Source organism: Rhinopithecus roxellana, chromosome 11 (genome assembly GCF_007565055.1).
Source record: "Rhinopithecus roxellana isolate Shanxi Qingling chromosome 11, ASM756505v1, whole genome shotgun sequence".
NCBI lineage: Eukaryota > Metazoa > Chordata > Mammalia > Primates > Cercopithecidae > Rhinopithecus > Rhinopithecus roxellana.
This window is the reverse complement of record NC_044559.1, coordinates 4,420,663-4,435,949: the sequence shown is the minus strand read 5'-3', so window position 1 is coordinate 4,435,949 and position 15,287 is coordinate 4,420,663.

Below are 15,287 nucleotides of genomic sequence, written 5' to 3'. Positions count from 1 at the left end.
TCTCAAGAGCACAGAGCTAAGGAGCCATGGACCTGCTGAAGGGAGAGAGGATTCCATACACTCTCCCGTGAGCTTTGGTTACTGTTGGTGTCATAATCCCAGGCACGGACTTGTGGCAGGAGGTGGGGTGGGGAGAGAGGCTCCAGCAGGGACTAGGACCCCTGTGGCTGTGGCAAGGCTGTGTCTCCAGTAACTGCAGGGCAATAGTCTAGAGGAGATGAAGGAGATGGACCCCGCGCTGACAGAAGCAGGGGTGAAGCCTGAATCCAACAGGCAGAGAACCCCGGGTGCCCTTCAGGAATCCGGGCCATTAGGTGGGATGACACAGGGGGCTTGGGAGTCGTTAGTGGAACACAGCCTTGGGAATCTGAGAGCAGGACATTGCAGGGTTTGGGAAGCAGGGTTCACCGGGGAGGGCTGAGAGCAGAGAGTGGAGCAGACTCCAGAAGGCTCAGGGCCCAGGACTGGCTTAAAGTCAAGGGAGCGAGGCTGGGTCCACTCATCAGGATGTGGGCTCAACATGAGGACCGAATTCTGGGCAAGGCAGAGTACGTAGGGAGCAGGGCGTGCAAAGCGTGGCCAGGCAACAGGAGGCAGCCTTCTCTCTCTCTTGCCTAAGGTGTCTGATGTGGAACTGATTCAAGGAAGTGGGGATGTTGGTCCAGGGGCTCAGGGTGGTCTAAGGCGAGGAGGTCCCTAGCAGGCACTCGTAGGAGTCATCCTCCCTGAGTGTCCTCCTTCATCAGCACCCTAGGCACTTTCTAGAAGCTGAGCAGGGATGCTGAGGTAGGTATCTCACCAGAGCACCACATCCACGAAGCCCTGTGCCGGGCGCTCCCCTGACAGTCCTGTGCTTTGGAAACCTGGGCTTGTGTGTACTGAGCCTTGCTGCAGGGAGGACTTGGTCTACAGGGGCATCTGGCTCCCCGCTGGTGGGTCTGTCTCTGAGAAGAAAAGCCTGGAGTCTGGCATCTGAGGACAGCCTAACCATGAGGGATTGGAGGAGATGCTCTGACTCATAAAAAGGAAGGAGTAGCTGGGACAAAGGCAGAATGGCTTTGGAAAATACTTACCGCTTCTGTTTGTACCCTGTCATGAAGATTGTCTCGTTTAATCTTTTCTTAAAAAATGATTTTCTTGAGATACAATTCACCCATTTAAAGTATATGATTCAATGTTTTTTAGTATTCACAGAAATGTACGACCATTACCACAATCAATAATATTAGAACATTTTCATCACCTCAGAATAAAACCCTGTAACCTTCAGCTCTTACTCACTATCCACATGCACATCCCTGCCTCCCAGCTCTAAGAAACCACTCATCTACTGTGATTTCTATAGATTTTCCTGTTCTGGAATTTTTCATGTGAATAGGATCATATAATATGTGTTCTTTTGTGACTGGCTTATTTCATTTAGCAAAATGTATTCAAGGTTCATCCGTGTTGTAGCATGTTTCAGTACTTCGTTCCTTTTTTTTTTTTTTGTAAGGTCTTCCTCTTGCCCTGTCACCCAGGCTACAGTACAGTGACACGATCATGGCTCACTATAGTCTCGGCCCCCTGGGCTCAAGCTCACTCCTTTTTTTTTTTTTTTTTTTTTTTTTTTTTTATTATACTTTAAATTCTAGGGTACATGTGCATAACGTGCAGGTTTGTTACATATGTATACTTATGCCATGTTGGTGTGCTGCACCCATCAACTCGTCAGCACCCATCAATTCATCATTTATATCATGTATAACTCCCCAAGGCAATCCCTCCCTCCTCCCCCCTCCCCATGATAGGCCCCAGTGTGTGATGTTCCCCTTCCCGAGTCCAAGTGATCTCATTGTTCAGTTCCCACCTATGAGTGAGAACATGCGGTGTTTGGTTTTCTCTTCTTGTGATAGTTTGCTAAAAATGATGGTTTCCAGCTGCATCCATGTCCCTACAAAGGACACAAACTCATCCTTTTTTATGGCTGCATAGTATTCCATGGTGTATATGTGCCACATTTTCTTAATCCAGTCTGTCACAGATGGACATTTGGGTTGATTCCAAGTCTTTGCTATTGTGAATAGTGCCGCAATAAACATACGTGTGCATGTGTCTTTGTAGTAGAATAATTTATAATCCTTTGGGTATATACCCAGTAGTGGGATGGTTGTATGGTACATCTAGTTCTAGATCCTTGAGGAATTGCCATACTGTTTTCCATAATGGTTGAACTAGTTTACAATCCCACCAACAGTGTAAAAGTGTTCCTATTTCTCCACATCCTCTCCAACAACTGTTGTTTCCTGACTTCTTAATGATTGCCATTCTAACTGGTGTGAGATGGTATCTCATTGTGGTTTTGATTTGCATTTCTCTGATGGCGAGTGATGATGAGCATTTTTTCATGTGTCTGTTGGCTGTATGAATGTCTTCTTTTGAGAAATATCTGTTCATATCCTTTGCCCACTTTTTGATGGGGTTGTTTGCTTTTTTCTTGTATATTTGTTTGAGTTCTTTGTAGATTCTGGATATTAGCCCTTTGTCAGATGAGTAGGTTGCAAAAATTTTCTCCCATTCTGTAGGTTGCCTGTTCACTCTGATGGTAGTTTCTTTTGCTGTGCAAAAGCTCTTTAGTTTAATTAGATCCCATTTGTCAATTTTGGCTTTTGCTGCCGTTGCTTTTGGTGTTTTAGACATGAAGTCCTTGCCCATGCCTATGTCCTGAATGGTACTACCTAGATTTTCTTCTAGGGTTTTTATGGTATTAGGTCTAACATTTAAATCTCTAATCCATCTTGAATTAATCTTCGTATAAGGAGTAAGGAAAGGATCCAGTTTCAGCTTTCTACTTATGGCTAGCCAATTTTCCCAGCACCATTTATTAAATAGGGAATCCTTTCCCCATTTCTTGTTTCTCTCAGGTTTGTCAAAGATCAGATGGCTGTAGATGTGCGGTATTATTTCTGAGGACTCTGTTCTGTTCCATTGGTCTATATCTCTGTTTTGGTACCAGTACCATGCTGTTTTGGTTACTGTAGACTTGTAGTATAGTTTGAAGTCAGGTAGCGTGACACCTCCAGCTTTGTCCTTTTGACTTAGGATTGTCTTGGCAATGCGGGCTCTTTTTTGGTTCCATATGAACTTTAAAGCAGTTTTTTCCAACTCTGTGAAGGAACTCATTGGTAGCTTGATGGGGATGGCATTGAATCTATAAATAACCTTGGGCAATATGGCCATTTTCACGATATTGATTCTTCCTATCCATGAGCATGGTATGTTCTTCCATTTGTTTGTGTCCTCTTTGATTTCACTGAGCAGTGGTTTGTAGTTCTCCTTGAAGAGGTCCTTTACATCCCTTGTAAGCTGGATTCCTAGGTATTTTATTCTCTTTGAAGCAATTGTGAATGGAAGTTCATTCATGATTTGGCTCTCTGTTTGTCTGTTACTGGTGTATAAGAATGCTTGTGATTTTTGCACATTGATTTTGTATCCTGAGACTTTGCTGAAGTTGCTTATCAGCTTAAGGAGATTCTGGGCTGAGACAATGGGGTTTTCTAAATATACAATCATGTCATCTGCAAACAGGGACAATTTGACTTCTTCTTTTCCTAACTGGATACCCTTGATTTCTTTCTCTTGCCTGATTGCCCTAGCCAGAACTTCCAACACTATGTTGAATAGGAGTGGTGAGAGAGGGCATCCCTGTCTTGTGCCAGTTTTCAAAGGGAATTTTTCCAGTTTTTGCCCATTCAGTATGATATTAGCTGTGGGTTTGTCATAAATAGCTCTTATTATTTTGAGGTATGTTCCATTGATACCGAATTTATTGAGCGTTTTTAGCATGAAGGGCTGTTGAATTTTGTCAAAAGCCTTTTCTGCATCTATTGAGATAATCATGTGGTTCTTGTCTTTGGTTCTGTTTATATGCTGGATTACGTTTATTAATTTGCGAATGTTGAACCAGCCTTGCATCCCAGGGATGAAGCCCACTTGATCATGGTGGATAAGCTTTTTGATGTGCTGCTGAATCCGGTTTGCCAGTATTTTATTGAGAATTTTTGCATCGATGTTCATCAGGGATATTGGTCTAAAATTCTCATTTTTTGTTGTGTCTCTGCCAGGCTTTGGTATCAGGATGATGTTGGCCTCATAAAATGAGTTAGGGAGGATTCCCTCTTTTTCTGTTGATTGGAATAGTTTCAGAAGGAATGGTACCAGCTCCTCCTTGTACCTCTGGTAGAATTCAGCTGTGAATCCATCTGGTCCTGGACTTTTTTTGGTGGGTAGGCTATTGATTGTTGCCTGAATTTCAGAGCCTGCTATTGGTCTATTCAGGGATTCCACTTCTTCCTGGTTTAGCCTTGGGAGAGTGTAAGTGTCCAGGAAATTATCCATTTCTTCTAGATTTTCTAGTTGATTTGCGTAGAGGTGTTTATAGTATTCTCTGATGGTAGTTTGTATTTCTGTGGGGTCAGTGGTGATATCCCCTTTATCATTTTTTATTGCGTCTATTTGATTCCTCTCTCTTTTCTTCTTTATTAGCCTTGCTAGCGGTCTGTCAATTTTGTTGATCTTTTCAAAAAACCAACTCCTGGATTCATTGATTCTTTGGAGGGTTTTTTTGTGTCTCTATCTCCTTCAGTTCGGCTCTGATCTTAGTTATTTCTTGCCTTCTGCTAGCTTTTGAATGTGTTTGCTCTTGCCTCTCTAGTTCTTTTAATTGTGATGTTAGAGTGTCAATTTTAGATCTTTCCTGCTTTCTCTTGTGGGCATTTAGTGCTATAAATTTCCCTCTACACACTGCTTTAAATGTGTCCCAGAGATTCTGGTATGTTGTATCTTTGTTCTCATTGGTTTCAAAGAACATCTTTATTTCCGCTTTCATTTCGTTATGTACCCAGGAGTCATTCAGGAGCAGGTTGTTCAGTTTCCATGTAGTTGAGCGGTTTTGATTGAGTTTCTTAGTCCTGAGTTCTAGTTTGATTGCACTGTGGTCTGAGAGACAGTTTGTTATAATTTCTGTTCTTTTACATTTGCTGAGGAGTGCTTTACTTCCAATTATGTGGTCAATTTTGGAATAAGTATGATGTGGTGCTGAGAAGAATGTATATTCTGTTGATTTGGGGTGGAGAGTTCTATAGATGTCTATTAGGTCCGCTTGGTGCAGAGATGAGTTCAATTCCTGGATATCCTTGTTAACTTTCTGTCTCGTTGATCTGTCTAATGTTGACAGTGGAGCGTTGAAGTCTCCCATTATTATTGTATGGGAGTCTAAGTCTCTTTGTAAGTCTCTAAGGACTTGCTTTATGAATCTGGGTGCTCCTTTATTGGGTGCATATATATTTAGGATAGTTAGCTCTTCCTGTTGAATTGATCCCTTTACCATTATGTAATGGCCTTCTTTGTCTCTTTTGATCTTTGATGGTTTAAAGTCTATTTTATCAGAGACTAGGATTGCAACCCCTGCTTTTTTTTGTTCTCCATTTGCTTGGTAGATCTTCCTCCATCCCTTTATTTTGAGCCTATGTATGTCTCTGCATGTGAGATGGGTCTCCTGAATACAGCAGACTGATGGGTCTTGACTCTTTATCCAGTTTGCCAGTCTGTGTCTTTTAATTGGAGCATTTAGTCCATTAACATTTAAGGTTAATATTGTTATGTGTGAACTTGATCCTGCCATTATGATATTAACTGGTTATTTTGCTCGTTAGTTGATGCAGTTTCTTCCTAGCCTCGATGGTCTTTACATTTTGGCATGTTTTTGCAATGGCTGGTACCGGTTGTTCCTTTCCATGTTTAGGGCTTCCTTCAGGGTGTCTTGTAAGGCAGGACTGGTGGTGACAAAATCTCTAAGCATTTGCTTATCTGTAAAGGATTTTATTTCTCCTTCACTTATGAAACTTAGTTTGGCTGGATATGAAATTCTGGGTTGAAAATTCTTTTCTTTAAGAACGTTGAATATTGGCCCCCACTCTCTTCTGGCTTGTAGAGTTTCTGCTGAGAGATCTGCTGTTAGTCTGATGGGCTTCCCTTTGTGGGTAACCCGACCTTTCTCTCTGGCTGCCCTTATGATTTTTTCCTTCATTTCAACTTTGGTGAATCTGGCAATTATGTGTCTTGGAGTTGCTCTTCTGGAGGAGTATCTTTGTGGCGTTCTCTGTATTTCCTGAATTTGAATGTTGGCCTGCCCTACTAGGTTGGGGAAGTTCTCCTGGATGATATCCTGAAGAGTGTTTTCCAACTTGGTTCCATTTTCCCCCTCACTTTCAGGCACCTCAATCAAACGTAGATTTGGTCTTTTTACGTAATCCCATGCTTCTTGCAGGCTTTGTTCATTTCTTTTTCTTCTTTTTTCTTTTGGTTTCTCTTCTCGCTTCATTTCATTCATTTGATCTTCAATCGCTGATACTCTTTCTTCCAGTTGATCGAGTCGGTTACTGAAGCTTGTGCATTTGTCACGTATTTCTCGTGTCATGGTTTTCATCTCTGTCATTTCGTTTATGATCTTCTCTGCATTAATTAGTCTAGCTGTCAATTCTTCCACTCTTTTTTCAAGATTTTTAGTTTCTTTGCGCTGGGTACGTAATTCCTCCTTTAGCTCTGAGAAGTTTGATGGACTGAAGCCTTCTTCTCTCATCTCGTCAAAGTCATTCTCTGACCAGCTTTGATCCGTTGCTGGCGATGGGCTGCGCTTCTTTGCAGGGGGAGATGCGCTCCTATTTTTTGAATTTCCAGCTTTTCTGCCCTGCTTCTTCCCCATCTTTGTGGTTTTATCTGTCTCTGGTCTTTGATGATGGTGACGTACTGATGGGGTTTTGGTATAGGTGTCCTTCCTGTTTGATAGTTTTCCTTCTGACAGTCAGAAGGACTGTCTGTAGGTCTGTTGGAGATTGCTTGAGGTCCACTCCAGACCCTGTTTGCCTGGGTATCAGCAGCAGAGGTTGCTGAGGATAGAATATTGCTGAACAGCGAGTGTACCTGTCTGATTCTTCCTTTGGAAGTTTCCTCTCAGGGGTGTACTCCACCCTGTGAGGTGTGGGGTGTCAGACTGCCCCTAGTGGGGGATGTCTCCCAGCTAGGCTACTCAGGGGTCAGGGACCCACCTGAGCAGGCAGTCTGTCTGTTCTCAGATCTCAACCTCCGCGTTGGGAGATCCACGGCTCTCCCCAAAGCTGTCAGACAGAGTCGTTCGCGTCTGCACCGGCCCTCGCTGCTTCCCCTGTTGGTCTTCAGCTGTGCGCTGTCCCCAGAGGTGGAGTCTCAGTTGAAAATGCAGAAATCACCGGTCTTCTGTGTCGCTCGTGCTGGGAGTTGGAGACTGGAGCTGTTCCTATTCGGCCATCTTGCTCCGCCCCAGCTCACTCCTTTTTATGGTTGAATAATATTCCGTTCTATGCATATTGCCACATTTTGTTATTCATTCATTAATTGATACAAATTTGGGTTTTTTCCACCTTTTGGCTATTATGAATAATTCTGCTATAAAGATGTCTGTATAAGTTTTTGTGTGAACATACATTTTCATTTCTCTTGGATACATGCCTAGACATGGGATTGTTGGGTCATATGGTAACTCTATGTTTAACTTTTTGAGGAACTGCCAGTTTTCCAAAGAGACTGTATAATTTTGCACTCCCACCAGCAATGTGTGAGTTCTGATTTCTCCACAACCTTGCAAACAATTATTATCCAACTTTTTGATCATAGCCATCCCAGTGGATGTGGAGCGGTATCTCATTACAGCATTGATCTGCACTGCCTGATGACTAATGATATTGGGCATCTTTTCATGTGCTTATTGGCCATTTGTGTGTCTTCCTTGCAGAAATGCCTATTTAGATGATTTGCTTATTTTAAAAATTGGGTTGTTTATCATTTTATTATTGAGTTATAAGAGTTTTTTATATATGCTAGATTCAAGTCCCCTATCATATGTGAAATCAGCAAGTATTCTCTCTCACTCTGTGGATTAATCTTTAACTTTCTTGATGATGTCCTTTGAAGCACAAAAGTTTTTCATTTTGATGAAGTCCAGTTTATCTAATTTTGCCTTCATCGCTCTTGCTTTTGATGTCATATCTAGGAATCTTTTTCCAAAGCCAGGCTCATGAAGATTTACCCTTATGTTTTCTTCTAAGGGTTTCATAGTTTTAGGTCTTATTTTTAGGTCCTTGATCCATTTTAAGTTAAGTTTTGTATATGTTATGAGGTGAGGAAGCAAATTTATTCTTTTGCATATGGAGATCCAGTTGTCTCACCATGTTCTCATTTAATCATTACAACCCGGAGATATCATGAGCCTATTCTTTAAAATAAACATCTCCCTTTTACATCCCCCCTTTAAGGAGTCTTATGGGGATATGTAAAATGGAGATGTTTATTTTAAAGAATAGGTTCATGTGATTGTAGGAGCTGGAAAGTCTGAAATCTGTTGTGCAAACCCCAGCAGACTGCAAATTCAGGCAAGAGTCAATGCTGTAGCCTTGAGACCAAATTTGAAAGGGCAGGCAGCTGGCTGGTAACTCAGACAGGGTTTCTCTGTTGTAGTCTTGAGGCTGAATTGCTTCTTCCTCAGGAAACTGGTCATAAGGACTTCACCTGATTAGATGAGATCCACCCGCATTATGGCGGGTGATCTGCTTCATGTACAGGCTACTGGTAGCAAAAGTATATCACACCCACTAAATACCTTCCCAGCAGCATCTAAACTAGTGCTGCACCAAACAGCTTGGCACCATAGGATAGCCAAGTTGACATCAAATCAGTCATCACAGGTAGTGTGGTTGCCATTTCTTAGGAGAAGAATCTGAGGCTTGGAGAAGTTAAAAGATTTCTCCAGAAGCACAGTCAGTAGCAGAGTCTAAACATAAACTGGATTATCAGGTGCTGGGTGAGGAGTCAGGAAAGGGAAATGGGAAAATGTTGGTCAAAGGGTACAAAGGATACATAAATTCCAGAAATCTTCTGTGTAGCCTAGTGACTATGGTTAATAACGCTGTATTGTATGCTTGAAAATTATGAGAGTAGATTTTAAATATTTTCGCCACAAAAAGTGTAAGGTGATGTATATGTCAATTAGCTTGATTCAATCATTTTGTAATGTGTACACAAACATCACATTGTATACCGTAAATATATGCAATTTTATTTGTCAATGACATCTCATAAAGCTCACGGATAAAAACGACACTTGGACCGGAAGCTGACTCCTTAGGGCACTCCATTCTTATGCCCATACTAAGCCTTTCTGTTCTGAGAACAGTCCAGGCTTAGGGAGCACTTGAGTTCTCAGAACTCCAAGTAGGTTCCAGAAAAAAGTACCATTTCACTGATGGCAGACATACACATTGTGTAAATGACTAGAGTTTCTCTAAAGCATACATTCCTCCTCTCAGTCACAGCAATGTGGGGTGCCATCCTCATTTAGGAAAGTTCTTTCATGATGTGTGTGGCCTCTCTCTTTGCATTTCTTCCTGCTGTTTCTCCTAAGCCCATCAGACATGTGCATGTGCCTGAACCCCGGCTATGAACAGGCGTTAGGATCTTTTTCCTGAGAGCCGGAGGCACTTGGCTAGCCTCCAGGAGGCTGTGGCTGCCCGGCAGACAGAGGGCCTGGGGTTTTGCGTGCGGCAACTTCCAACTCAGGTATGACTAGAAGGGCCGACGGCACTAGGAGAGCAAGGGAAAGACAATGAAGAGGAGGAAGGAAAAAAAAGAATGAGGAATAAAATGAAAGTTTCAGGTGACAGAGAACGTGGTGGTTCAAATGTTTTCCTGAGCATTACACACAAAGAGAAGCAGGCAAGGACAGAAATGCAAGAGCCCGGGAAACATTTGTGTATGTGGCACTTTGTGGGTGATGAGCAAGGACCCAGTAAGCCATGTCCCCTGGCTGTGAGCATGCAGCCAGCATGTGACCTGGTCAGGATTTGAACACAGGTGGGGCCAACTGTCTCTCCGTGCCCTGCCAGCCACCCTACTGCTTCCAGCTGGCCTCTGCTATTGGCTCCTGAGCTGCCCCTGACTGGGGATACTGCATAACATCATCCAGTACCCTAGTACTAGTTACACAGGAACAGTGGCATTAACCAGAACCACGCCAGGCAAACCAGGACGATGGTCACTGAGCCAGAGGAAGAGGTGGCCCAAGTACTGCCTGGTAAAAGCATTGTCCAGAGAAGGGAAGAAGAATGGTCCAACACTCACATGGATGACCACAAAAGGTGCCAGATGTTGGGGTGCAGCATGACCTCCAGGATTTGAGTGTGATGTGGGGGCCTGACCACTCACACACTCACCACCTGGCTCACATGAGGTGGTCGCACCTCAGACATTGTCGGCGATTTGAGAAAGGTTTGCAGCTTTGTGCCTTTTGAGCTGGATCTTCCTTTGTTTTGTGTCCACTGCTGAGCCTCGGAGTGCCCGGTCCGGTGTGGCCTGGGGACAACCTGTTGCTTCCAAGAGTCATTTCCAGGGTCAGCTTCATTTTACTTACGCTGAGACCTCCTAATGCCCTTAGTACTAGGGATGTCACCCCCCACCAACCGAGGCGAAATGTCAATGTGCAAGTTCAGAACACCAGGAGACTGGGAGTGCGGATGGACTTTGAGACCTCTCTTCCCTAGCTTTCTGCCTACACACTCTCCTAAGAGCTGACAGGTCAGTAAGAGACATCAGGCATGAAGGTGTCAGTGCAATGGGAGGACAAAATCACCCAGAACCACCTACTCTCAACACCAGCTCATTCACTTCCATTCTTGTTTCCATGTATGGATTTTACAAAATCACAGAAGTAAAAAAGACCATTACCAATTAAGTGACATGTCTTTTTGACATTCTTCTCCTTCCTGCCATTTGCTGTGTGTCTTTCTGGTCCTTGTATGAACTACTTCTTTATATATAAGCATATCCTTGGAACACAGACACTCTGTGGGTTTTTATGTATGTGCCAGATATCACATGCCATTCTGCAACCTGCTCATTTTGCTCAGCACTATATTTTTGACATGTAGCCATGTGGGTGTGCGTCAACTAGGATGATTTTTAAAGGCTCTACGTTATGTCACCATAGCCATGTATCGCTCTTTAGTCAGCTCTTCAGTGACTGATGGGTATTTGGTCTGTCACAGTTCTGGTTTCCAGTGAAGCAGACTGAGATGGGACTGGCTGCAGGAAGCATGAAGGTGGCACCCTAGGGAGCTGCACTTGTCAGGAGGGGAGGGCCTTGGACTGCGCAGAGAAAAGGAAAGTTTGAGAGTGATGCAGCTGCCACAGACCTCAGCCAGTTCCAAGGGGAGTGGGGTTGTCTCTTCAAAATCACCCCAAATTGAAGCCAGAGCCAAGCCTTCATGCCTATCATGCCATTCTTGGATGGAGGTTGTCCGCAGGGACGGAATGGGACCTGGGCAAATTGCTCCCTCTAGGCTATTGAGGGCAATTCCAGGTGAAGGGGTCCTGATCGGGGCAGGTGTTCGGCACCCACTATGAGGCCATAGCCAGCCTTTCATGATTACAAGTAATGCTCCAATCTTCTCTCTGCAGTGCCTGTTTGCTCACGTGCAAGCGTGTCTCCAGAATGGGCATAAGTAAATGGAGTTACTAGGTGTTTCATCTCTATTTGATGCTGCCGAATTGTTCTCCAGGACGACTGAAGCCATGACACTCCTACCAGCCACTGATGATAGTGCTCATTCCTCCCCTTACCGGTGCCAATATGCTGTATTGTCACATGCTTTCATTTTTGCAAATCTAATGAATATAGAATGGAATCTTGCTATTATTTCCATTTGCTTTTCCATAATGATAAATAAGGCTAAGCATACACACAGACAACACTTTGATGCAAATTCTCTCTTCTACATCTGACTTTGGCCCTGATTGTAAACCACAGCATCCTCAGACACCCTTTCTTCTCTTCCTTTCTTTCTGCCTCAGTTTGCCCAAGAAGAGGGTGTTTCCTCTGAGCCTTTTAGTAGTTTCAGAAGTTGCCTAATGCATCAGAAATTCCTGTTGCATGTATGTGTGAGCCTGTGCGGGTGTGCACATGTGTGGTGCACATGTGTATACATGCACACACATGCATACAGGCATGTATTAATGTGTGATGTGTCCATGTATGCACACAGGTGATGTGTATGTAATCAATGAGAAGTTTCTGTTAAAGAGTCTTGCAATGCTCATACTCTTTGAAACAGGAATCTTGACTCAGAGCCTCTATCTTAAAAAATATATGAAATATGGAAAGATTGAATATATTAAGTTATAATGTAATATATTAAATCATATATGGTGTGGATATGTGTGGACATGTCCACATGTGGTGTGTGGTGTGTCCATGTGGACATGTGTATCCAGTTATGTGTCTAGGGCGGGTGTGGGTGAGGGAGCTAGTCATTCCTGGTCAGGCTCTGCTTCAATTCAAACCTGTGTTGTTTGAGGCTTAAAAAGAGGCTGGTCTCTGGGATAACTGAAGACACACACAGTCTTGTTATCTTTCTATCTCCTGCTGCCCCTCAGCCGTGTGCCCCAGTGACTTCTGGAGAAAAACTGGATGCTCTCTAACCTCACCCCAAATCAGGTCCAGGAAGAAAGAGGAAGGGAACTAAGCACAGTTCATTAAATTATACTCCTATTGTGGGTCATTTTAGATAGTTTCCTGTTTTTCACTACGAAAAGCAATGCTCAATTAATGTCAAATTATACTAAATTAAAGCTAAACTTATTTTTAAATTAATTTAATTAAAATTAATATACTGAATCTTTCCATATTAAATATTGATATTTAAGATACATACTTGGAGTCAAGATTTCTCTTTCAGCGAGTGTGAGTATTGGGGTCTCTTTAATAGAAAATTCTTGTTGATCTGATCTTCATTCCTTTGGTTAGTAGAGCAGCTGTCTTTCACTAAGGGCTCAGAGCATGCCAGTGCCGATACCTGTGTGGGACTAGCATCTGTGTTCACCTCATCTTCCCACCTCTGGGATTCGGTCAGAACTTGTGTAGTAGTAGTAGTCCCAGCTACTTGGGAGACTGAGGAGGGAGGATTGCTTGAGCCCAAGAATTAGAGGTTGTAGTGAGCTAAGATCACTGCACTCCAGGCTGGGCAACAGATAATCATTTTGAAATAATGTCTCAAATAATCATTTTGAAAAAAAATGCAAAGTTGTTACAATTTTATTTTGCCAAGTCTGAACATTATTAAAACAAACCCCACAAACCTATTACCTACTGTCTCAATTATTTCATAAAATGTAGGAAGATATTTGAACACTCCCGAAACTGTATTTGGCTTTTACAAGCAATATTTCATCGTCTTCATTTTTCTCACTTTGATCCAGAAAGTGACCCAGCCCCTGGCCCCTGGTTGGCTAGAACCCTGTCCTTTTCTGCCCAAGCCTAACCCCCTCTGCCCTCCAGGGAGATGGCTTATATGTCACGGCTCTCCAGGACCAAGGGGACTCTGGAGTCAGAGCAGAAGCTCATGGGAGGGTGCTGTGGAGAGACAGGCTTTGGCTCAAGCTCGAGAACATCTCCAGATAAATGGGCATGTTCACATGAACTGGACTTTCTGGGAAAGTGGTGAGCGGCTGAGCCAGAAGTGTTCCAGGCAAGCTGAGGCCACTGCTGTGCAGGTTTCTGCCTGGAGTAGGTGCTTTTTTCCAAGGCTCAGATTCTATGATTTGTAAAGGAAAAGAAAAATGTTCTAAAGATTTGCTCAGTATGACCCTGCATAAACCACCTGTGTTCCCCGCTGGCTTGAGATATGGCCTGCCTTGGGCATGGTTTCCTTGGTGCTTCGGGAGAAGGCCAGGGAAGAAGTGGCAGCAGTTCTGACCCCTCCCCCAAGGCGCTGCTGCACGGATGTCACAGGCTGGCCTTTGAGAGATAAGCAGTTTCTCTGACCTTGGCTGACACATTGGAGAAGCCTCAGGGCTTCCTCACCCTGCTTCTGAGGAGGCAGGCAGGGCTGTTGGACTCCTGGGCAAACTCTGAGCAGCAACGTTCAGACTCCTGTCTTCCCAGGACCAAGTCACCCCTGAGGCCTGAAACAGCTCCCAAGTATGTCTGGGACTTGAGAAACCAAGATGCCACCCCCTACATGCATTTAGTATCGGTTGTATCGTTGGTGGAGCTGAGCGCAGAATGAAAACATGGGCCCCTTCTTCTAAACTAATTACACATTTCAAGATGGCAACAGCAGACCATTAAACCAAGCACAGAGCCTGAGCGCCTAGTGGGCCACACACCTGAGCCTGTGAGCACTGTAGCGTTCTCGGAGCCAGGCCCCTTGTGGGTGAAAGGCCAGCATGGTCCTACTGGCCTCTCCTCCATCTCTGCACCGTCACAACTGGAGGCCAGGCCTGCTGCAGGGCTGTCAGGGAAGGGAGTGCACCTCCAGAGGTGACAGTGGTCCGGGCTCCACTGCTGTGTGCCCAGCACTGCCTCCTCCACCTCCCTTCCTCATCTGCAGAGGAGCAAACCCACCTCTCTGAGGGCTGCTATGAGGACCACCAGAGATGATGGTGTGGAGCCTTCCAGGTCCAAGTGGGCCTATCTTACGGGCCCAGAATAAGAGGCCCCAGGGGTAGGCATGGCAGCAATCTAAGGAAGATTCTCAGGAGGAGCTGATGTCCAGGGGAGAGAGAGCAGATCAGAAGAACCAGATATGGAGCAAAAGCCTTGGTGCTCCACAGGGAAAAAGAGCTTCTGAGTTCAGTGGGGCAGGGCCTCCCACTTCCACCTGCGCTGTGGAGTTAAGCTAGGCTTGAAAAACAGAAGGCTGCACACTCCCAAAAGTACTGACCAGGGATTCTTCTCTTCCAATTCTGGTAGAATTCTGAAAGCGGGACAGCCCCAGTGTTTAGTGACCCTGCTAACAGCACCTCTCGTTCTTAAGTGAGTAGTGCCCTACAGGTGCCAGGCTGACCAGAGATTCTCACACTGGCGGGGCAAGAAAGGCAATGCCTAGGGAGAGTGGTCCCCAGGTAGGGAAGAGCCCAGGGAGGTGAGAGTCCAGGGAGGGAAGAATCAAGGGCAGAGAGAACCCAGGAAGGGTAGTGCCCAGGGACAGCAATGCCCAGGGAGGAATGATCCCAGAGAGGGCAGAGTCCAGAGAGGGCGGAACCCAGGGTGGGCGGAGCCCAAGACGGGGCCGCACGCTGGTAGGGCAGCATTGCCCAGGAGAGCATAGATTGTGCTTGTTTTATCTTTTTATGCCCTCGTTTTGATCTTTCCTTTGAGTGTGACTTTAACCTTGACACTGAGGAAAGCACCAGGACAGTAGTCCATACAGTAGAGAGAATAT